General features: G+C 41.0%; 1 long non-coding RNA gene across 1 annotated transcript in view; it reads left to right on the top strand.

The window, feature by feature from the left end:
* Positions 1–23,330, top strand: part of LOC141789578 (uncharacterized) — an 89,041-nt gene extending 65,711 nt beyond the window's left edge. The window contains exon 4 of the long non-coding RNA XR_012598218.1: positions 23,261–23,330. This is a non-coding gene — a long non-coding RNA (uncharacterized LOC141789578). The remainder of the gene's footprint in view (positions 1–23,260) is intronic.
* The last annotated feature ends 2,256 nt before the right edge of the window (positions 23,331–25,586 follow it).

Genomic DNA, 25,586 nt, shown 5'->3' with positions numbered 1-25,586 from the left:
GGCTGCAACAGAGGGAATAAAACTGAAAGGAAATGTACACTTTACATGAGGCTAAAGAGCAAAGATGCAACTTCAGAGTGGTTTTACCAGTTTGGACAGCTATTAGAGGGTCAGAGCTGTGCTTCAGTTGGGTGAACATTTTTTTTCCCTGTCTGAGATGAGATAAAGTGAAACCTCTGACTTCCTGTAAGCAGATGGGTTAGTGGGGTTCAGCATCCAGGTACTTTACAAATCCGTGGTGCTGGAAAACCTTTTAAACAGGGTTTTGGTCATGAAAATGTCCTGAATGATGAAGTCTTGTAAAGTGTCCCTTTGAAAGACTTTTTTTTTTATCAGAGATATGTTGAGGCTGTTTAAGGCAAAGACTGTAAATTAGAAATGGAATTAGCATCTTTGTTTATTTTTAACAACCAGCAGGATCATAACGAGAATACTACAGCGGGAGAAGTAAGCAGCCTGTAGCCTGTTCAACACATGCTCTGGAAGATTCTTCTTCCTGATCAGACCTGATCAACATGGCTGAGCCTGCTCTCTCCCGGTCTGTTTGTCTGTCTCTCCCTGTCTCCTTGGCCGTGCTGACGGCGACAGGAGACAGTGGCGTGCTGGCAGGTGCATGCCACCAAATTACCATCCACACGTACACACATACACACAGATACACAAAGCAGGCCTCTCCTGTGCTGAGAAGGCTGCCATTATCATATCAAAGCGTCTCTCACAGAGACGTGGCAGCGCTTCAATTTAAGCAATTAATGCAGAGAGAGACTCTGTCACACAGCCCAGCATCCCCCCGTCCCTCACCCTTCAACCCCCTACCACACACACACACACACACACACACACACACACACACACACACACACACACACACACACACACACACACACACACTTACAGATACACATGCAGGGCTCTCTTGTGGCACTCTGAGACAAACAAAGGTGTTGGGAAGCGAGGATCCATATTCTCAAGGCCAGTGTGCTGTTTTTCTCTCTCCTGGTCCAGCTTTAAAATGAAACAGCTCTTTTTCACTCAGAGCCCCAGCTTTGCCATCAAAATATCCACTTGAGACAGGTGAAACGCTGTTTCTAAGGTGAGCTTAAATTCAGTGGGTGCTCCCTGCTGAAATCTTTCTCCAATATATAACAGGATTTTAGTGACTCTTCCTCTTTGTTGTTGCGACTGTAAAACACTCGGTTTTGAGTCAGCTCTTTAACACGTTGCAATTTTTGGGGCTCTGGTTCCACATTTTGGTAGAGGATTTTTATGCAAACTTTATCACGTCTAAAACACCAGCAGTAATCCATCTGTCGACATACTTCACAGGATGCAGCTGTGTTGTGTTCTTCTCCTGCAGTCCTCATGCAGGCTACATGTATGATGGAAGGACCTTTGACGTGCAATCGATCCAAACAGACACAGGAGGATCCACTTCGAGCCAATCAACCAGCTTTTAAACCTGAGTATCCACCAATCAGTAGACTTATTGTACCTTCTCCCTCCTGTTTAGTAGAAATTGGCCCCTGTCATTTGAGCTTTTCAACCAAATCTCTTCAACATTCATCCTCCTCTTCCTCCTCTGCTGTCTTTCTTTTTCCCACTGGATTGTTGTGAAGTACTCTGTCCTTTTTTTTTTTTTTTTTTTTTTAAACCAAGGCGAGACACTTTATTAGACACAGCTGTTCAACTGAACCCAGCAAGGCCTGGATTAGCTGCCAAGAGCCTTTTTCTCTCTCTGTGTCTCTGTCTCTCTGTCTCTGTCAGGTGGGATGCAGAGTGATGAATAGGCAGTGATGGAGAGCAGCTATGTGAAGCTGTGGAAAAATCTTGGCTTCAGGCCTCATGATCTTTGTGCCACAAGTTTGGTGAAGAGACATGATTTTATCTTCTGGTTTGAAAAGATATAAAGCCCGTGTCTGGGTAGATCTTAGTGTGCTCCATTTCTCTGCAAAAGCCATAGGAAGACAGAAGTTGTGCTAGTCCAAAAAATCGTCCATGGCTACAAAGAAATCCTCTGTAGCTTTCTCCAGATCTCTGTTGTGATCAGTCAAAGCCCGCTGAGTGAATGAAAGAATGTAAACATGTAGTTCTCAGCTATTAACAGCCGTGGTTTTGTTTTCTGTCTGGAGCTATAGATAAGTCTTTAGCTGTGTATAATTAAAACACAATAGGACCGACGAACGTTCGACACATCCAGAGTGGAAATTGTAAACTCTGTCACTCACCAGAGGGCTCAGTTGTGTCTCAGTAATACACCACCATCATTATCATTACAGACACATAAGTTAAAGGTTGATAAGTAAAGCAGGGAAAGAATGAGTTAAAGTTTGCTGTTAATTAGAGAACATGATAAAGGTACACCTCTCCTATTGGTGGGTTTCTGTAGTGACATTTCTTCATAAGGGTAAAGCATTTTCAGGCAGTTCTAATATTGCATATTAAAAAATGACCACATTATGTAAAGTTTTTAAGAAATACTCAGAAACACACAAACGAAACAATGATGCTAGCTTCAGAAAGTAAACCTAGCACAAAAGTAAGTGTTTAGTAGTTTAAGTCTTTGTTGTAACAATGCGTCTTAGCAGTCTTATATCATTGGAAAGCCTGTTTATGTCTCTTTTAAATGGTGCCAAATTTTTAAAAAGCATGCATTTGTGGGATGAGTAGGATGAAAAATTTGCCAAATCTTCTCTGCTAAACTGCTCATTCTGCTGCTGAGTCTTGTTTGGTGATGACTGAAAGACGTGGTCAGTTGGTAATAGTGCTGCACGATTTGGGGAAAAGGTGCGATTTGCGATTAGGTGGACGATATTGCGATTGCGATTTAATAAAAAAAGTTGTGTCATGATGAGTCTACAGACTTGCTTGGTTATCATGGAGACAAATCTGAATTGCATGTGCTGACGTTGCGATTGCGATTGCGATAATCGTGTAGCCCTAGTTGGTAAAACTGATAAATGGCATTTGGTGTGACCAATGTGTCTCATAAAAACTGCCAGTTACTGCCAGATTTAACATGAATATGATTTCAGAAGTGTGTTACACTGTAAAAATTAAATTTAAAGTGATTTTAAAAAAACTGACCTAAAAATAAAAAGAAAAAATCGATGTGTCCCGCAAACTGACTAGCTCAGGACAACAAACCCATATTATCAAGTTCTACAATAAAATATTTAAGACACACTTTGAGATAGTTTTTTTCATAACAAATAACTTATTTCATCAGCACACTTGCATAAATTCTAGGAAGGTGGGTTATTTAATACTTACCACGCTTTTGTGGTTACACGTTTCGCAATTAATGGGACTGATTCTTAAACTGGCTTAAAATGGTAGAAATGTCCTAAAATACTGTGACATCAACAGAAATGCAAACAACACAAAAGCAAACATCGAATATGTTGTTTTAACAACTTCAAAACACACATTTTATTTGGACAACATACCATGATTTCTCACTATCCCTGGCTTTGGTGGATTGGATGATTAAGACCGAAGAAAAAGGACATACTGGCACTTTGACAAGTGACTTTGATTTATTTTGTACTGTCTCCATTGGAGATGTCTGTAGTTCTTTTTTGGCTAACCTGCCTCTGCCAATCATGAGGCTCATTAAAGGTCTGCACAGAGTGGCTAATGTTAGCAGAGCTAACTGTTGTGCCACTATCCTTCGTCCCTTCTTGCATACATATGCCTGTGTTGATTACAGGTGCTCCAAGTGCCTAAAATGTGCTTTTCCATTAGATACCATCAGTCACCTGATTGTTTGAGAGGGGTCCACCTGCAGACCTCCACTCTCAGCTAACTCTCTTGGAGGCTCCACTCTGAGACCCCCTCCACTGTCAGAAGGAAGTGACATAGGGATGTGAAGTTAAACAAAAAAGTAAAACAAACAAAAAAAACCAAACGGCGTTTTATTCAGCTAACAAAGAGTTTACCTTTAAATTAATTTTAAATTGGTCAATTGATCTGAATATCTCTGGACATATTTAAATAAAGATAAGTAAAACAAAATCACATGTCTCCTGGCGCCAATTTATTGTTTCGTTATACGTTATTGACTGAAGTAGGCCATCTAGTGTCTTAAAGTGGTAACAGCAATAATTTGGGCCAGCATGTAAGTTGTATTTTATGTTCCTGTTGGAAAACATTTGTCTTCTTCCAGACATTTAGAGACTTTAGTGTTAAGACTAACTGTGGTATGTTTCTGTGATGGTAGCTTAAATTCTGGTTTGTATCAACATCAGCTAACCGCTAGCATACAAATGCAATTTCCCATATACGTTAGTATCAAGTGAGTGTTTTTTTTTTTTCACATTGCTTTTGTGACATTAGAAGATGTATAACATGTTGAATGTGTTGAATAAGGATTTTGTGTGAGAGAGTTATGTACATTTCTTTGAGTGTTCAGTTCTGAAGTAAAACTTGAAGTGGAACGTCATGAATCAGAGTTTTTTGGGGGGACTGTTATCCATCTGCTAAGCAAGGATAGCTGGGGCGTGAAATAGTGCTGCACGATTTGGGGAAAAGGTGCGATTTGCGATTAGGTGGACAATATTGCGATTGCGATTGTGCTTGCGATTTAATAAAAAAAGGTTGTGTCATGGTGAGTCTACAGACTTGCTTGGTTATCATGGAGACAAATCTGAATTGCATGTGCTGACATTGCGATTGCGATAATCGTGCAGCCCTAGCGTGAAACAAACTAGGGAATGAAAATGAGATCATTACACTATATGGAGTTGCCCACCACACCAATTCTTATTGCAGACGTGCGTTTTCTATTCTTGATGTGACACTGTCGAGGAATCAGATTAATTAAAGAAATCAAAAAGCAGAAAATTTGGATGCGTATACCCAACGTAACTTTAAAGGCAACTTATATTTTGAAATTTTCCCTTCATATGCTAACATCACTTCCTTCTGACAGTGGACGAGTGAAGCCTCTAAGAGAGTCGAGGATGAAGGTCTGCAGCTGGACTGTTTTGTGGGATTGTTTACATCTGAGGGGCAAAGTATTGTAACACTGTGGCAGTATTCTCTTCTAGCACTGGGTGGTTGTATCACTCTTATGATGAGAAGCAGCCATATTTAGATGACAGTGAAGACGCTAATTGTTTTCTTCTCTATCCTTAACAAAAGAGCCTGTAAGGGGGATCTGTGAGGTTGTGATATCAGTGACTGAAACACTCTTGTTGCTTCTGATGACTTGACCTTAGACCTTACATATCTCTCTCTTTATTTCTCAACCATTGTTATTTCTCACTTTATCTCCGACTTGCTTTGGCTGTCTGTCTTTCCTGTCCTGTCTGTGTCTCTCTCCCTCTATAAGTCGCCCTCTGGTTGCAACAGCTGCTTGATGTTTGTGACAGGCGGTGCGATAGCGCTGACAGTCTGGAGACGGTTATCAGAGCAGGCCGCTGCGAGAGGCTCTGCTTGGCTAAATTGAAAATTGCAAATGAAAATCCTGCTCAGCACGTTTTTTAAATTCATCAGCCATTATGTCAGATGACCTTTTGGGGCGTCAGGCCTGGCTGATAAAACTCCAAACGACAACACTCAGCTCTGATCCAATTTTCAACACTGTCCCTTTCCTCTTCCCTCCTCCTCCTCCTTCTCCTCCTCCTTCTCTCGCTCTCACTCACCGTTCGACCCAGCTCCAGAGAAGATGATAGGCTTTCAGGAGAGCCTCCATTGTGCTGCAGATGAAGAGGTTTTGTTTGGAGGAGATGCTCCCTCTATCAGTGCGTGTGTGTGTGTGTGTTTGAATGTGTTTGAATGTGTTTGTGTCTGTGTGGAGTGTTGTAAGGGTTTTAGAGCATCCAGCGTGGCCTGGCCTGGCCTCCTCCTGGTCCGGCTGTTGTTGTCCAATCACGACGAGGATCAGAGGCCGAGAAGGTGCGAGCATTTAGAAATACAGAGGGAGAGTGGGAGAGGTGAGAGGGTGTAATAAACACTAAGAGTAGATGTCACTTTAAATGGCTTTTCCTGGGTGGGTCAGTGTGTGCTAACATTGACTGACGTGTGCGTGTGTGTGTGTGTGTGTGTGTGTGTGTGTGTGTGTGTGTAAGCCTGTGTATCATCTCAGGAGAGGAAAAGGGAAAGAAGGAGCGGAGCTGATCCTCTCGGTCTATCAGAAGCTCTATCCGTCTGTAATTGAATTCTCTCCCGCTCCCATTGTTGTCGTCTTTGTCTCTGGGGACGAGATGGTCAGATGTTTTTTCCTCAGGTGCTGCTTTATTACAGCTTCCATGTTCTACCTCACTGACACATCATAGACATTTCTTGGTGCCATTTCTTCCAAAACTTTCTCTTTTCTTTTTCTTTGGTGTGAGAGAATGATGTGAAGGTCAAGTGACCTGAAAAATACAACCTTTCATCCGCTTGCTTTGAGGCTTTCTCAAAGCTGATGTTGGCCCTAATAAGAAGTGCTTACAAATCCAGTCTTGAACCTCCTGAATCGCCCAGACTCACCAAAGCCATCCCCATAACTCCAAGCGTGAGGGCTTGATGTGTGGACTCAAATGACCAAATCTTTACCCTCCTTAGTTTGACTTTCCTGGCAGCTCCAAAGAAAAATGCATGTGAGAAGTCAGACAATCCAGTGTGAAGTCTGCTAGTTAAAGTCGGGTACAATCCATGAGTATGTTCTGGACTTTTGTGAGCCTCAAGGCCAATTTATACTCCCATTATATACGAAAATATATCCGCCCTTTTCAAACGATGTTTCTGTCACTGCTCACATACTTCAGTGCATCCTTTTGTGCTGGCATTGCTGTTAACCAATACATCCACTAGGGGGGGCAGCCCAGAGTCAAAAATTATGACAACAGTAAACACAAAAACAAACGTAGCGACTTTGCAGGAGGTTTTGCTAATGTACCGATTGGACAAAAGACAAAAAGGGAGGCAGTGTTGTAGGAGGTGGTGATGAGTAAGGCAGTTAAATATATTGCAAAAGTTCTGCCATTTTTTCTGTCTTATTCATGTCCCATTAAAGCTACGCTTCAGGTCGTAACAGCAACACTGCCCCCACAGTTTCCAGTGGCACTGTTCTATTTTACCAGCCTCATGTTTACACAGAAATGGCGTTAGAGCTGACTTAAAATGCAAACTTTTGAAAATGGCCTCCAGAGTGGAATTTTTCTGAAACGCTGCCACAACCGTTGCTGTGCAAACAGTAAGCTGGCTGACGTCATGGTCCACTTCACGTATATGCATACAACAGTACAACGGTACCGTTGTTACGATCATCACAGACTACTATTTTTGTGGTTGTGCTGCTAAATCACCTGACTGTCTTTCTACAAAATGTGCATCTATTGCACCACTTCTGCACTTAGCATTCACCAATACACCAGATGATCGGTCCAACTCTACTTCAGTGAAGATCTACAGAAAGCCACTTCTAGATAAGACAGTTAAAGCACCAACTACAGGCCTGGCATGCTTAATACAGCGTTTCCAGTCCCTCAGCATTTCTGTGTAAACACTGATTTTTTTTTTTACTGCGTTTTGGCCATGGACTGTATAAAACATGGACATAGTTTCCCCAAAGTCACCCGTCAGTTTCTGAAATGGGAAATGAAGCACATTGGCTATCACTGCCATATTGGTAGTGGCAAGGGCTTAGGCTATAGGGTGCCTGTCGGTCACATGACCTGAGCTGTGCCTCTGATTGAGCAAGCTCACAATCTTAGTGTCCTCTGATTGGGCGAGTTAGAAAAATATTCACTGCCCATACAGTGTGTGCTGATAGTAAAATTAGTGATTCAGACAGGAGACGTTTTTTGAGCCAGGCTGTAAATAGGTTAATTTCACCTATGAAAACGTCTTCTTTGGCTTGGTGTGTATGTGATTTCCGTTACTTCCGGAGCCAGCCTCAAGTGGACACTCAAGAAACAGCAGGTTTTAGCACTTCTGCATTGTCTCATATTTTTGGACTGGAGGTTGCTGCTTGGTTTTGGCGTTTCTGGATGAAACGTTGTCTTGTAAACAGAGTCTTAAAGAACAACATCTTGTTGGTGTATATACTTCATTTCGAGTATCAAGAGAAGAAAGTAACAGCAAAAATTAAACATGCCCCTGATTCTGACTGGTGCTGAACTGTCACTGTCATCTTGCAGGACATGGAAAGGAAGGACCCCTTGGTTGGTTGTAAGTTGCCTGCATGTACATTTTGGAACAACAGGTTCTGCTCAAGGACTCCAGTTAGATTGGTCAACTTTTGCTACAAAACACTGGTTGCTTCTCTTACAATTGTGCTCCTGTCAGAATTTAGTCTACAGAAAAGTATTGATACAATAACCGACCACAAAACAGCCATACAGTTTGTTGTTGTACATAGTTTCAATTTGGTGTCTGAATGAATGGGCTAAATGCTGCCCCTGTTGCCAAAATGGGTGTTTATCTTTGGATGCACAGGAACAGTCCATCCAAGAGTTTGACTTGAAAGCTGCTGGATCAACACTGTAGCTTAATGGAGGGAAAAGCATGAAAGGCTTTATTTCAACATTTTGATACATTAATTTTGAAACTACTGTTTTTCAATCGGAAGGTGTCTCGTCAGGACAAATACTTACCTTAGACTAAATGTATGTGCAGAGGTTACATGTTCGCTCTTTCTCTTACAAGTGTGTCCCAGCATGTGTCCACATCTGCCTGCAAGTGTGTGTTTGTGTGTGTGTGCGTGCAGCTGTCCCAGGTGTGCGTTATTAATCAGTTATCAGGGCAGTTTATTTGCTGGCTGACAAGTTGCAATTTCCCCCCTGATTCCAGGCCTCTTTGTCAGGTGGGAATTACTCTGAGAGCACATGACAAAACACTTCACCTCAGCACCGCTCCTTCTCTCTCTGGATTCTGCCACCTCTTCTTTCTCTCTTTTCTGCCTCTCCCTTCTTCTCCCTGAAACCTTTTTTAGCCTCAGCTCTCTTCCTCCTTCTCTCCTTTCTCCGTCTTTTCCTGTCTTCTATATTTATTTTTTCTCCCATGAACAACATCATCCTCAGCCCTTGGAGTAAAAAAAAAGGCGGACTGTATAATTAATCACACAGCTTGGTCTAATTAGAGATGAATAAGCGTTGTCCCTCTTGTCGCACACACACACACACACACGCACACACACACACACACACACACACACACACACACACACACACACACACACACACACACACACACACACACACACCTCAGCTTCTTGGGCCTAATAGCTGTTGATGCTGTATTAACAGCAAATGGTGCGATCCCCGCCAGAAGCCCTCTTGCCTTGATGAATCTGATGAATGTGACAATAATTAGTGAAGACAGATGAGAGGTAAATTACCATTGACAATGCAATGCTGTCTTGTCTGCCTCTGTGGAGAAAGAGAGGGAGAGAGAAAGGAGACATGTCAGAGAGTTTGGATCAGACAGTGAGAGTTGGAGAAAGTAGTTTGGTTTTATGCAAATTATTATTTTCATGCAAATCATGCTTCATTGGCTCGCCTTAACGAAAAACCAACTGGAAATTTATTTTATGTTCTCATAATTGCGAGGAAATTTCCCCCTCCTGCTGTTTAAGAAGATGTAGAAAGATTATGTAATAAAAATTACCATGTGACATATTGACCTCATTCACACTTGGTATAATACTTTTCGCTGACAAGGATTTCACCAAACATATTTGTTTGCTTGCGTTGATTTCAGCACAAGCGACAACCTCTGATGTAAAATTATGAGACAATCCAGAAGTGCTTAAACCTGCTGTTTCTCCAGTGTCCGCTTGAGGCTGGCTCCAGAAGAACTGGAAGTCATATACACACCAAACCAAAAACAGCTGCTTTCCCAGCAGAGATTAACATACTTCCAGCCTGGTTCAAAAAAAAAATCCTGTTTGAATTGCTAATTTTACTATTGGTACACACTGTACTGGGGGTGAATTTTGTCTAACTTGGCACTTTAGAGCAGGGGTCACCAATGTGGTGCCTGCAAGAACCACTCAAGGTGCCTGCTAGGCCTGATCCAAAGAACAGCACTGGTCACAATGACGCTCCTTACTACCATCATTGTTGTGTAAATCATTGTGAAATTACCATTGACCTACATTAAGCAGTCTCTTTACATAGTACTACCACTTCTAATATGATAAATGTTATTAAAAGTGATATGTGCAATTTGTTTGGATAGTTTTTATCAGACAAGTAGCCCTTCGTGCCACTCGGTCCAAAAAAGGTTGGTGACCCCTGGTTTAGAGGATATTAAGATTGTAAGCTTGCCGAATCAGAGGCACAGCTCAGCTCACGTGACTGATGTGTGCCTTATAGCTGTAATGGAAGCCCCCATCACTTTCCATATGGCCACAATATCTGATTTACTTCAAAAATCTGTTCTAGATACAGACATGCAACGTCGTAAAAACTACGTCAATTAATTATACAGTCTATGTTTCAGCGACATAAAAGTTTTAAAGCTTCTGTGATGACCTTTTGGTAGTCGTCTATTTTGGAGCCCCCTTTGGATAAAGTGGGACAACTTTGAGAGTCAATCACATCAGGAATCCTTTCACATGTACAGAAAGGCTGTTTCTGCGTCTCAGCTTCGCCAGGTTGACTCCATCAGTTCTTGATTTTGATTCCATTATTTTTGGACAGTAAGAAAGTAATTAATATTACAGGAAGTAGATTTAGCCTGTCATTGTCACTTTTGACCCTTCCCCTTTTAGTGTGGCAGCCTACCCGCAGCCATTTTGACTTTGATTTGAATACAGAGCCTTGTAGCTTCTGTGAGGTGTTTCAAGCATAATAGTATCAACATTGTTGTCCTTTTGATTGACACATTGTTTGAACATCTGGGTCGATCAATGGTTTTTCCAGGGCCAATATATCCCTGAGCATGACATGGCGTAAATGGCCCCCCTGTACATTTTTCAATTTTTTATTTTCCACCATCATCCTTCCAAATTCAGCCAAATGAAAAAATAAACAAAAAATAAAGAAATCAGTAACCACAGTAGTTACAATCACAAGCTTGACAGCTGAGGTAAAATCTTATATAAAGGGACTAGACTTGTTTTCCAGAATGTTTCAAGAACAGCATCAAATTTAATTACAGTATGGTTTGGATAAGGGGTTACTGTCAACGGTTAAAATGACTTTTATCTAGTTTTTATTTAACTTTCCTGTTAGGATAGATCAGCAAAATAGATCACAGACATACATCATTGAAATAATACTTGAAAGAATCATCAAAATTAAAAATAAACACAAGATGGATCTTGATACTATATCTCTATGGTGGGACAAAGTTATTCTGGTCTAGCAACAAAAGCATAGCATGTAGCATCAGTTTCCTAGATTCCAAAATCCTCCTGACAGCTGATTTTAAGACTTTGAGAGAAAGAGAGTGACAGAAAGAAGAGTAAGTGTAGCAAAGCATCAAGACTAATAATTGCTCTCTGCTAAAGGAGAGGAGCCAAAGATGATGAGGGAGAGAGATAGAGAGAGGTGGAGGGGAAAGACATTGTGGCCTAATTGTTTTCGTCAGAGGCAGTGGGGAGCTATCAGGGTAATAAAGTTAATTAGCAGAACAAACAAGCAGCAAGAGAGAGGGGGATAGAGAGGGAGAGAAAGAGAGAAAGGCAGATGGAGAGATGTGATAATGATGATAAATGGCACCAGATCTAACATAAGAAGAAAGCAGGAAAATCAATTACTCTTATTTCATCCCTCTGGTGGAAGGAAAACACAGAGTCACTGTTGAGAACAGGAAGCAAAACTCCTCCTCACTTAACTGGAGCTCAGTTACCCTCCAGAGACATCACATCGTTTTTTTACCGTCATAAACTTTATTTGACAAAACTGTAATATTTTGATAATAAATTGGCATTGAGGACTGAATTTACCCAAATCCATCACCAGGGGGAGATCCAAATGTTTTGACTTCACTTTGTAAGGGCTGTCATGTCCTTCATCTTTTTTATACAATGGATGTTCTCACTATTTAAGATCCAATGAGGAGGATCTGTTTTAATTGCTCTCCCTCACCTGGGGCCTCCCCACACTGTCGTAAATTACTTTTAGAGAGGCATGTGTTTGTTTTGGAATTAAATGGAGATCGGATCGAAACAAATTTTCCATGTTCAAGACAACTTTTTACGCCCAGGTAAGGTATTTATCAATATAGTTAAGTTGTGACATCAGGCAGACACAGCAGCCGGCTATATGTTAGCCCGATACAGCCTGAGCTCAAGGCTAATTAGCCTCAAGCTCAGGCTGTATCACTCTCCCGTTTAGTTTTCTTCCACTCTTCTGTCCTCCTTTCTGTTTGTCAGTTTGGCTCCTGTGTCTACCATCATTACAAAATTAGTCATAGAAATCATTTTCAGCAGAGAAAAACTCAGATCTCTGTGTTTTATCTCTTCTCGCTACTTCGTAGTGTTGTCATAGAGGCCTAGATGTGCCGTAAATCAATCTGGTCCTGGTTGACCCAAACTGAAGCTGAGAAGTAGCAATTTGAGATAACCTATAACCAGCAATGTTGTCGCTGATAATCTCATTTTAAAGTGTGCATTATTGGAGTGTGGATTATTAATCAGGCATGTATCTAGAAGGAAGACTTTTCAAGATCACTTTCAAACTCCTCACAGCCCCTTTAAAATTACCTGGTAGATATTTTCCCAAACTTAATGTACACACACTCTCTACCCCTCTTTTACAGATACTCACAATATAGACACCAGCCTCATTTTGCTGTATAATTTGCAGCATCTAAACCAATTAAAGCCGCCCCTTTTTTTGAATCCTGTGGATAACATTGTCTCTCGCCATAGCAACCCAACAGCATCTGCTGACAGGCCATCACTACGGTGATGTGGTGACAACCAGGTAATGGAACCTGTGTCACTGACATCACATGCAGAGGATACACTTCATTATAGAGGATCTGTGTGTGTGTGTGTGTGTGTGTGTGTGTGTGTGTGTGTGTGTGTGTATGTGTGTGTGTGAAAGGCAGAGTGAGGGAGACAGAAAACAGCTCTCTGCCGTGCTTGCATGCTTTCTCTGTCATGTCTCATTTCCAAGATGCTGTAATTCTGTAATTGTACAAGGCATGCTGAGAGAGGGAGTGTCTGTGTGTATACTTTTAGGTGTGAATCATACTCTGCAGTCGCCCTTGATCATGTAGCGTTAGAGTAACTCGCCTAAAGGAGGCGGGTAAAGAGGGTAACATATTGGTGCATAGATTTTGGGGGCATGAGACAAAATTAAGTCCATTATTTTCTTTCCCAAAACATCTTGAAGTGTTTGTCTTCAGATGTTTTTGGAATTACTGCAGTTTCCCAAGTTGCTTGAATCTTTTTCGTTCTTACCCATTTTCTCAGATAAGGTTTGTTTTAAACATGCTTTGTGCTACATGTTGTACTCTATAATACAACACACAGGACTTCATTTTCAAAACACACAAATTAAATTCTTAAAGTAACCTTGAAGACACAAACAGACCCTGTAAACATTGAAAAACATCAGATGAAGGTTTACATGGAAAGTTTAAAATGGTTTCCTCCTTAAGATGAAATATCAAAGCTCTCAATACACTGTTTGATTGACAAGTGGAATCCTCCAGTGACACACAGGTAAAAAGAAGTACACTTGTGTCCTTAAAATATCAGGGATGAGTTCTTTTTTGGGGGGGAAGCAGTCTTGAATAAAAGGCCTTCCTGTGTGTTTGAGGTAAAGGTATGGAGGATGTATCCTCACTTTGGGTTTGTTTGGTTCCGGTTGCCAGGATGTCCGGTCTGGTTGTGTTTGATTTGGTTGTCAGGCTGTGCCTTTGGACTGATGTACTGTTGGAGACCATCACCTGGGACATGTGATAGCTTATCAAAGTCTGAGCAGCCCTTCTGGTGTACAACACACACAAACACACACCCTCAGACACACATACATACACATATATACATTTCACCTACGACAAGTTTGGTGTGTCTTTGTTGTGTGTACTGTGCCTCTGTATGTGTGTGTGTGTTACTGCCGTTGCCAAGGAAACACTGTTTGGAAGGACAGTTTGACGTCTCGCCTGGCATCATGGGATACGGCTGTCACCTGACGATGCTGCCACCAAGGAGATAACCTTCAGGGTGACAGCCGAGACAAAGACACACTATCGCACACACACACACACACACACACACACACACACACACACACACACACACACACACACACACACACACACACACACACACACACACACACACACACACACACACACACACACACACACACACACACACACACACACACAGAAATGTATACAGCCAAACACACATACACACACGTATACGGGGCCACATACATGCATGACTGCCCAAACACACTCAGCAGGCTTCACCCGCTGAGCTAAACACAGTGAGATTGATCCTAATTAGAGCCAATCAATATGTTGATTGATAGTTTCACCTCAAAGAAATCGTCGGACCACAACAAAAAGAGGTCAGAACATCCTCTCCTGATTCTTTACAAACACTCTGGTAATCACAGGACCATGAAACAACCTCTGGGACTTCTGTCTGTCACGTGTCCATCAGTTAAAGACAGTATGATAACAATTACCTCATCGAAAAGCCCTGGGAAGAAATCATTTATTTTGCAAACACGCCTCATTTTTCTAAGCACAGGATGAGTTGTGTTAGGGACACTGACATGGTAGGAGAACAGGCACCTGATTGGCAACACCTTGGATTACCAGCAGCTCAAAACAAGATTCAATGGCAGAATGAGATGTTAGGCATTGGCAAAGAAGATGTGGCAGATTTTCATGGGCGTGACCCTCACACACAGCTCTGCTGTCTGTCACAGAAGTGCCTGTTCCTCCTAAGTTCAAAGGAGAAACAGACCTTCCCAGATTTACTGTCCAGAAGCATTTTTACATTAAAGAAATAATCTACCAAAAACTAATTGGTCTACTTTAGTACTACTTGAGTTTTTGAGGTTGATCATTTTTCTTTAACCCCTTCTAAGCATCCATGTTACTACCAGATGAAGGTTTTTCCTAATACAACAGGTGTAAAAGGCACTATATTCTACTTTTTGCCTGTAAAGTTTTTACTTCTTCTCAGTATTTTTTGTTTGCTCATTTCTGCACTGCTGTTGTGTGGATTTTCCTGTCATGATGGCAGGCTATGTTTTTTTTTGTCTCATTAAGTTTCTCATCATCCTGTTTTTTTTTTTTTAAAGCTGATCAATACGGAAAAGAGCACTCCATCTTTTAGTTTTGATTTCTGACTTTCTGTCACTTCTAAATTGTTTATTGAACAAGAAAGGAACCCGAGTGATTGAGTGACTTTTTGATGAGCAAAAAACATTCCTCTACTTGTGTACAACCCCAGATATTTATTTGTTGACCAAAAAACAAAACCTGTATGTGTCGTCACATCAAACCTTTTTAGGTTAACACCAAAACATGCCTTTTTGACCCCTCAGGGCGCAAACAGCTTCTTTTTACAGATTGTTAACAAGGCACTAATGCTAAAGATTTATGCAGCGTTAATCCAGACAGTAAAGGTAGTTAGAATTTCAAATGTCACACAAACTCACACAAACACACACACTCACACACACAGCACATGGTGACAGAACCCTGGCCTGAGGGCTAACAGTTGCCCTTCCAGGGGGGTTAAAGGAGGCTCTGTCGTCGTCCTGTGGTGCTGCACTGTCATGTAGATTTAACCCAACGATCATCTCCTCAGTTCTGCTTGCTTCTTTTGTTTTGTCCCCCCCAACTGTGTGCATGATTTGTGTGTGTTATAATAAGGACGTAACTCAGTAAGTAGGTAAGCATCCCTCCCAGCATTTCCTGTCTCATGGAGCTCAGGCGGTGTTAGCCCGGGTTAGCTGAGGCTTTAGCACCTGCTGTCACCACTGCAGTCCTACTCACTTGTCCAGACACAACGGCTTTAGCTGAGAGATGAGGATTACTGCTAGTAATGTGTGTTAAGAGCATTAGCTGTGAGGCTGGGTGGGTATTAGTTATTAGAAAGTTTCAGACAATCATCAAGAACAAGCTGTAATTGATTAAAGCTAGCAACACTGAACGAAAAGCCTGCACATTTTCAGCAAAAAGAGCTCCTGTATGCGGAGGAAAGTTAGACTCATATACTGTAGGAGAACCATGACATGTCTGTTTGAATGATTGAGTCTTAGTGGAGGAAAGTGGACTTTATCAGCTTATTCTAAATCCCGGAAACAGAAGTCATTAACAGACACGGCTGAGATTTTGATGACTATTGTTTTCTCTTTCATGAATACGTGTTGCTGCAACATGTTTCATCAGTCTGATAAAGATGTCTCCTATCCTTGCACTTACCGACTGCAGAGACTGACACCCAGCTCTCCATTTAAATCTGAGAAATACAGCTGAAGGTTGCTTACACAATGTGTATTCACTGCTGAACTCATATAGATTGAGTCTGATAAAGTCAGACAACTTCTCAGAGAAACATTGAGATCCTCATGGCATTGTGCAGAGAAGGGTCAATTGTATTCAACGCTTTGAACTGCTGTGTTAATAACCTTGATTTTCCCCCTCAGCACATTATCTCCGAAATGAAAGGAATTTTGTTGATGCCAAAATATGGCAGAAATATGACTAAAGAATTTAATATTCTGTCAGTCTGTTAAAAATCAGCACTTGATTTTCGAACTGTCAAGCTGCTAGCACAGCAAGGTTATAAGTAAATATGTAATAATGTGAATACCAGACTAGAAAAATGAAACTATTTTCCCCCATATTTCAAATTCGGATTCAAATGTAGCGCAAACTGATGTAACAGCTTTGTGCGATGTTAGGTCTTAGATTTAGAAAATTATTTGTCCTGATGCGTCTGTTCGTAAACAAACCTTAACTTTGGATGTGGAGTATTTGGTGTATCCTTGTTCATTTGACTCCAATACAGTGCACCCTTTAAAAGTGCAATCAAACTCAGTGACTGTGTCTACACAGAGTGGTTAACCTGTTTTTTGGGCACCAAGCAATAAAACTTTTACTTGAACAACGGTTGACTTTTAGTTTGAAGATAAGCCATATTAATCAAAGCCAGAAGTTGTTAATCATCTATGGAGGTGATTGATGACAGTTTGATATCGTCATTGGCTGATATCTTCACTCTCAAGTCAAATAACATCTGTGGGTATGCTTGTTCAGCAATGTTTGCTGCTTACCATGGGCATGTGCCATATTAGAAAGGCTAAATCAAGATCCCTTAAGCCCTGTTTCCATCAAGCAGTCAGGTTAAGATCATGGTTTGGTACGGGTTAGCTCGGTTAAGCCTAATCTTGTTACCTTGCCCCTTCGTGGTAGGTGGCGCGCAAGCCAGATGCTGTGAAACCTTAACAGTTAAATAATAGTGTGATGCCATAGCAGCACGACAGAGTGTAGCCTGCTAATAAATTCAACAAAGAAGAAAAAAAAGCAACGTGGTACACAAAGAGTAATGATGGAAGACATTCAGCAATTCTTTTTCTTTTTGATTTCCATGTGGCTCTCTGTTACAAATCGAATGCCGCCAGGAGAAATATAGCTCCTGTCCCACGGTAAGTGACAAATCTTTTGACCAGTCAGTGGACTGCAGTGTTGTAGCTCCATCTTCCAGGATCAGATCAGTTTACTCTGGCACCCCTACGGAAGGTCCCAAAAAGAGGGACGGCTTGTCTCGGTTATTTGGGGGTCTGTCCCGGGATTAGTCAGGGGACATGCCGTGAAATGTGCCGAGATGAACCGAACTGAACTGCTTGGTGGAAATGGAGCTTTAGGTTGGCCTAACAAGAGGCAAAGAGGTGGGCGGGCCTCAATTCCCCTTATTTACTAGCAAGTCAGCTTGTGAATCTCATGCAACCTCAGTATCTTCTAAACTACAGAGGAAAAACAAGTCCACTGTTTGTACAGTTTATTTCTTGTTTTAGGTTGTAAATATGTGTGTCAAAGTTGGTCAGTTTTCAATTTGTGTGTATGTTGTTTCTGGTACTTTTGGAGCCATCCTCAAATGGACATCTGAGGTACTGCAGTTCCTAGCACTTCAGGTTTTCAGCTCAAATAACACCACTTATTTAATAGATATTCAAGTCTCATCTGACATTAAGTTGTTTATCACCAAAAACCTGACCTTGCCTTTATTTAAATTCAAGTTTGAAATAAGGTATTTATGTACAGTTTTTTTAAAACATGTTGCCAAAGCCAATGGCTAAAACAAGGATTAAGAAACTTATCAACAATCAATCACATATTAGGGAAAAAAGTTTTGAAATCGATCAGAAATAAATCAAATGATGATAAAATAAAACCACTCAAGTCAGCAGGATCTGCATTAGCCATTAAAAAATGATATTGTTCAACCACAAGTCACCAGTGGCAAACATAGTTTCACTTGAAATGGTCATCCAAAGTATTGCTTATGTTTTCTTTGATCTTTTTGAGACCATTTTAATGTTAATTGAAAGATTTTATATTAACATCCAGCCCAAAGACAGTTTTGAGTGTAAAAAGTAACACTTGATAGTGTGAATGTCTAATCTTCATAACTCATTTCCATAACTTTTCTCCTGATTTACATTCACCCTCCTCTGTTGTAAAATAGTGTGATCACTATTCTTCTGGAGACACTAGTTTGACAGACACACACACACGTACACACACTATACACACAGAGACCCCTCAGTGAGAGTCAGCAGCAGACCAGGTAATGATGGCTATTTCAGTTTGTGTGCTCCTGATGTTCACACAGACTGTCAGTCTCACACTGAGACAGATAATCTCCTCTCCTGTCCTCTTTCGCCTTGTCTCCTCTTCTGGGAGAGGGAAGTGGGCAGAATACTCTCCTGTTGGGAGTCAGCGGTGTGCCACTCACACTCACCCTGAGGATCCTCACATGTGGGTGAGCATATACACAAACACACACATGTGCACAAACACAACTGCACGGAGAAAGAGTTGGATATTAAGAAAGAGCAGGAAGATGACATGCGTGAGTCAGAGAAAACAGAGCAACAAACAGACGATTAAACATGAAAGACGGGGGAGACGAGGTGAAAGGAAAACAAAATATATGAAGCTCTCAGAGCGCAGCACAACAAGGTAAGAGCCATGTGTGTTTTATTGTGCTGAATGTTGAAGTCCAAGATTCAACATGTTTATTGTTACTCCAGATACACAAATACTGTCATGTGGAGTTCATTTGCAGGGTGGCTCTATTTTGAAACATCAATTAAAATGTGTAAAAAATATTAAATAATGAAATATTTTGATAAAATTGTACTTTAAATGAAGATCAGTATGTTTAAAATATATACGTTGGAAAACCATAGACAGAGGTTTTCTTCATACAGCTCCTGCAGACTGAGAAGCTAACATCCAGTGATGTGCCAGGCTCTGCACACAAACCCTCTCCCACACCTTGTGCTCCTTTCTCATGCAGGTGCTGTAACAGGTGGTGGAGAAGCTGTCAGGTTGGCAGAAGTCCCTGCAGTGGGAAAAACCCATGTTGGGTTCATGTGAGTCACTCCAGGCTTATAGTAATATGGCCTGTATTCTCACTTGAATGCACTGCTTTTGCATGAAGTTCCACATCCGTGGCATATTAGTCACGCTTTTAAAGGTAGTAACTCAGGGAAACATTGTTTGCACATAAAGATGCAGAGGAAACGAGGAAGGGGTTTCCGTGTTTCCTGCTGAACTGCAAAGCGCCTCAGTGTGTAAAAGACACAAGACTAATCACTCTCATTGTGGCCTATTTCCATGGCAACTCTGCACCGAGCGGTAATTTAGCCTCACTAGCTAACGACACAGAGCGAGTCATTATCTTAGCGCCAGGCTAGGGCCTCCTATTTAAAGATTCACACCATGAATGAACAATTAGAGAACAGATTGCCGGCCTAAGTGGGGGGAGACGGGAAAAGACAGAGGGAGAGAGGAGATGAGGCTGAAAAGTGGTCAAACCTCTGTCCATCTATCCATCTAACCAGGAAAACCCACAATTACTTTATCACTATTAGTTTATTTCTACTCAATAACTATTTGTTATCCTAGATTTTTTTTATTTCAAGTCCCCGTGAGAATTTTCTGAGTGATCTTAAAGGAGTCGCGATTCTAGATATGCTTGATCATAACCCACAATTCAAAATGAGATTATCTGTGCCAAAATTGGTTATTTTTATATGCTGAAGAATCAGGCTGAATCAAATGAAAATGAAAAGGATCAAATGAAGAGCCCGGTTACGTTTGCTCTGCTTGGTGAGGTTGGAGTTGGTTGATGAGCATAGATAGGACATAATCTAGATTTACTAACTTGTTAGCGACATATTTTAGCGTACCAAGCTGTGAATAAAGTTATTCTAGTGTGGTACTATATTACTTTACAAATTGAGTTGACAGATTCACACATTTCAAACAATAGAGCTGTGTAACCATAAATAAATACATTACCTCATTGCTTTGTATGAGGATATGTTTTCTTGAACAAAGAAAAGAAGTGTTGAAAAGATCTGCTCTCCATTCATTTGTTTCAAAACAAATGTTCACCTTGTTAAGAGTCAAGTCCTTACGGTACTGAATGATAGTGCTCATCGGAAACAGTGTGCTAAGTCCTCAAGCCCCTTTTAAAATCTCTGACCCAGGAAATTACTCATAAATTTGAAGAATAAAAAATGACAAGTTGGCATCATTCTCTGATGCAGTATGTTGTCAGAATGTTGTGTTGTTATTTGTAAAATTTGACTGTTTGTTGAAGATACTGTGTTTTTTTACTGAGGGGGCTGAGAGCTCCATGCTGGCATCCCCATCATTTCAGAGTTAGGAGACTGTGTTCATTCTAGTGCTGCACGATTTGGGTAAAAGGTGCGATTGGCGATTAGGTGGACAATATTGCGATTGTGCTTGCGATTTAATAAAAAAAAGTTGTGTCATGAGTCTACAGACTTGCTTGGTTATCATGGAGAAAAATCAAGAAAAAAGCAGAGATGGATTACTGAGGATTTTAATTGTGTAATAATTCTCAAAATATCCAAACTTACTGTATACAAACAACAATGTACAGCACAACAGTAATGTTTTGTTTGTATTCAAAATAGCACATTTATGCCACTTTTGTTTTGCATGTTTTGAAAATTACATCTTGTTGCTGTGTCATTCAACCGGTAACCAAAATAACACCAAATAACAGAGGTAGAGTTTCTTTTCGCCATGAGCGCCTCACTTACTTCTTTGTGCTCCATCTTTTCTGATTAAACTGCTGTACCAGGGGGCCAGGTAGTCACATGACCAGTTGAAACAGTGACTGATTAGTCATCTCACGCTCGCTCTCTTACTCAGTCACACACACACACACACACAGACACACACACATCACTCACACAAACATGCTCATTTTTTCACACTTTTTAAAAATAATTGCACAATCGCACTTTTTTTGCGATTACGTAATAGCATGTGCTGACATTGCGATTGCGATTGCAATAATCGTGCAGCACTAGTTCATTCAGGTGGGGTTACCCGTCTTTCTGTCTTTTTGCAAGACTGTTGAAAGACTTGAATCTGACTGGACAAGACCTAAAAACAAGGATTTTGTTTTTCAACAACCAAAGTGTCACTAGGGACAACCTGATCCCTGTTGACTCTGTGGCAAAAATGTTAGGCCAAGCTGATCCAGAGAAATGGGGAATAATGACAGATATGAGAGCAGTCTGTGAAGCTAGAGGGGCTGAGCCAACTCTGATGGATAGAAGTGGATCAACATCCTGCCAAGGATCAACAAGACACCTTTATGCTGGGTTATGCTTACCTGTTATCTTCTGCATATGATCCTCACAAAACTAAGCTGTGCATGTGTTACAAGTGAAGACCATAGACTGGATAAAGAATGGACAGCGTGACTCCTTCAGAGATGCTGCTGTTGTGCAGCCCGTATCTGCGCAGTAGAGAATTTTTCAGCCAATCTGCTTAGTAATTGGTGTAGAGCAGGGTGACAAATAGATCAGATTTTTCTTTTGAGAATCGTATCTTTTTATGGTTATCTTTCCCAACGTATCTTACTATTCCCAATAAAACTACTAGGGAGCGGTTTTTGTGGCAACCTCACTCTGAGATGACAGCTATCTTTTTGTATATAGTCCATGGTGAAAATACAAAACGCAAACACTTAGGGGTCCTGGTAACTTTTTGTACTGCATGTGCACCCACAAATTTGGCTAGTACTGAGGCGATTTGCAAAACAATGTCTTGGGGCTGTTTACATAACAATGGTTTTAGGGTGAAATGCAAAAGTATTGTTGCGTTTCAGCCTCGTGTTTACACAGAAACATTGTTTTAGCCGACTTGAAATGTAAACTTTTGAAAACGGACGCCAAAGTGGATTTTTTTCTGAAAATCTGACGACACCGTTGCCATGTAAACAGTAAGCTGGCATTTTCAGTGGAAATGCTGACATCACGCTTCACTTCGTGCAAGCGAATACAACAGTACAACAGTACCATTGTTACGATCATTGCGTACTTTCATGTTGTGCTTGTGCTGCTGAATCTGCTGACTGTCTTTCAACAAAATGAGCATCTGTTGCTCCACTTCTGCACTTAGCATTTGCCAATACACCAGATGATCGGCCTGACCCTACTTTTGTGTAGATCTACAAAAAGCAGCTTCTGGACAAGACAGTTGAAGCACCAACTACAGGCCTGGCGTGCTTACTACAGCGTTTTTAGTCCCTCAACGTTTCCGTGTAAACGCTGTTTTTTTCTACTGTGTTTTCACTGCGCTTTAGCGTTTTCAGATGAAATGTTATGGAGTAAACGGGGCCTTAGCTCAAGCATTTGCCAGGGTATGTTTTAACAGCGCTGTGCCCATGTTTACATTTCAAAGTCATGTCAAACATCAAAGACATGCAAAGCAGTCAGTTTTGAATGTACTCAAGCGATGGACAGGAAATGGTGACGGCATGACATGTTCTTTTTTGGGTAGTCCTTTGGACTGGAACTCATTACAGAATAACATGAAAAGAAGTGTCACTTCATGTTTTCGAATATTAAATTTAGGAAGTGACTGACTACTGGTTGATGAAGGAATGAAGAGAGGCAGAAATGCAGAGATAAAAGAGTGAGGAGCAGTATTTCTATAAATGTTAAGTTGTAGATGAAAATATTTGGCTCATAGCTTTGATGCTGTTGTTATATGTCAGAAGATTTCAAACTTGTTCTTATTAGTTTAGAAAACTCTTCACCTGAAGTGTCCTCTCTGTTTACAGTTCACACCCATCATCTGTTCCTCCCTTCTTCCACACATCTCCAAAAACACCACAGCAATCCTTGTCAAGGTCAGTGTCTTATTCAAACTGTGCCGTGTGTGTGTGTGTGTGAAGTGTGTGTGTGTGTGTGTGTGTGTGTGTGTGTGTGTGTGTGTGTGTGTGTGTGTGTGTGTGTGTGTAACGTCTCTTTCTCTTACACTGTCAGTCCTTTTATGTGCCTCCCTCAAAAGAAGCTGTCAAGTTGTACTGTTTAAGGGCTCACAGGAGGGACAAAAAGCATACTTTGTTTTGTTTTGTTTGCCTGCCGCAGCATTCGACTGAATGAGCGAGTGAGCGGAGGAGAAAGAGAGGTAGGAGAAGAGAGAGTGTGTGTGAGAGAGAGGGAGTGGGGGTAACATGTAATTTACTGTTTGCCCCACTCTACTGTACATTGCTTTAGTCATGCTAATGCTGCTCTTTGTCGCGCTGGGGAGATAGCCATCAATCAGCTGTCAATTGGTCAACTGGAAGTAGAAAAAGACAGAGAGAGAAAGAGAAGGCCCCTTTCCCTCCCTCCTCGTCCTCTTCTTTTTCTCCTCTGCTACCTTGCGGACTTGGGGGTCCTGGGAAAGCCTGGAGGCTGGATTTGGAGCAGGATCTGGAGTCCAGGTGAAAGGAAAGGAAAGGGACATGAGGCTTGTGGAAATGCTTAAAAAGAAAAATCTGTAGAGATCTGTCTACAAGTTTTGAGTCGTAAAAAACATCAGTGTTTGATTTTCTTTCTGTTGTTGTTGCTGTTGTTGTTGTTGTCGTTGTTGTCAAAAATCACTTTAACAGACACATTTAATTGTGATTTGACTGCTCCGGAAAGCTGTCACTCACAGCTGCTGTCAGCAGAGTACCAACCCTTATTATGCTAGCTAATGTTAGCGCTAAGATAAGCTAACAGGCCCATTAGTGCCAGTTCATTTAGCTCGTTAGCAGCAGCCTCGGGACTGATGACATTCATTACATATGATTAGTGCACAATTAACATGTCTCAGTCTGACACCATGGCTCCCCGTGTTACACGACACTTTTAATCATGTTTTATGAAATGTTTCTACCGGCCTGATGTGATTTATGAGTTCTACATGACACAGCGTTCAGTACGTTAAACAGCTTACATTATCCAGCAGAGTCATGAAGACTGATTGAACTCTGAGGCTCCAGCTCTGGATTTTATTTGTCGACATAATTTATTTTGTCATATTTCTTTGGCTGTTTATATCCCAGGAATGCAATTTAAATTCAGCAGCAGCACATTCCAGTTGTCCAAGGTAAACTTGTGTTTGCTGATTCAGATTTAGAGATTGCAGACAGGACGGTGCTGCTGATTGAAAAGACTTTCAGGATAAACACAGCAGAGGTGTGTCAGATGTCAGCAGACTTCTTTTATTTGTCTGTGACTTCAGGAATGTGTTTGTAGAGAATGTGACATGAACTGTGGTGAGGAATGCACTAAGTGCATTTGAACCTGATCCCTCACCACTTTGAGGATAGTTACATTTTTAATATGATGCACTCTCTGAAATCTTTAGTTACCACTCAGCAGATTTTGACTTTTGACTAAAAAACCGTCCTCTGAGATGTGATTAACGGTAGGCCTGCACCACTTTATGGGGAGTGCAATAATATAAGTCAATATTGATACAAAGATCTGAAGTTTAATGAATAAACAAAGATTAAAGCCTGCAGATCAGCTTTGACCCACAGTTGCTGACATTTATCTGTCATATTACACAGAAAACTTCTGAAAGTGATGATAGTTATATTTGATAAGGCTTATGAAGTGATTTTTCATACTCCTATGCAGTCCAACAAATACATCAAACAGAAACTCATGTCGACATTTGACAGGAGAGGCAATGTGTGTCAGATATTGTGCACTTTTTTGAGCGAGGGAATGGGGAGACAATATTAGAGAGGCTGTATGGTAAATGAGGGAGATTCTTTTAGGGCTTTGTTATTGATGAGCAAGATACTTATTTTTGCAACACATTCCTCCTGAAGCAAAAAGAAATCTGAAAGGTTTCTTTTAGACATAAATTAATGTGAGGATAGCTGATTTTTAGCTTGTATTTCTTCTGATTGCATTAAAATCAGATCTTTGTCCACCAGGTAAAATGTAGTCATGTTGAATGAGACAGCATTGGTTGTGTACTTTACTGCTATTTATTGCCCAAAACTCGAGTGAGGTTAGGAATGGGTAAACAGTACAAACAGTAACTGGCAAATAGTACCATGTTTAAGTAACTAAATGCATTCTTGTGACTGGAGGGAGTGGAAGAGTAGGCAATTTTCCATG

Source organism: Halichoeres trimaculatus, unplaced genomic scaffold (assembly GCF_033239565.1).
Source record: "Halichoeres trimaculatus isolate MK-OKI-2021-1 unplaced genomic scaffold, fHalTri1.1 fHalTri1_scaffold_4, whole genome shotgun sequence".
Lineage (NCBI taxonomy): Eukaryota > Metazoa > Chordata > Actinopteri > Labriformes > Labridae > Halichoeres > Halichoeres trimaculatus.
Note: the sequence above shows the minus strand (reverse complement) of the source record. Positions and strands in the feature narration are given on the sequence as shown.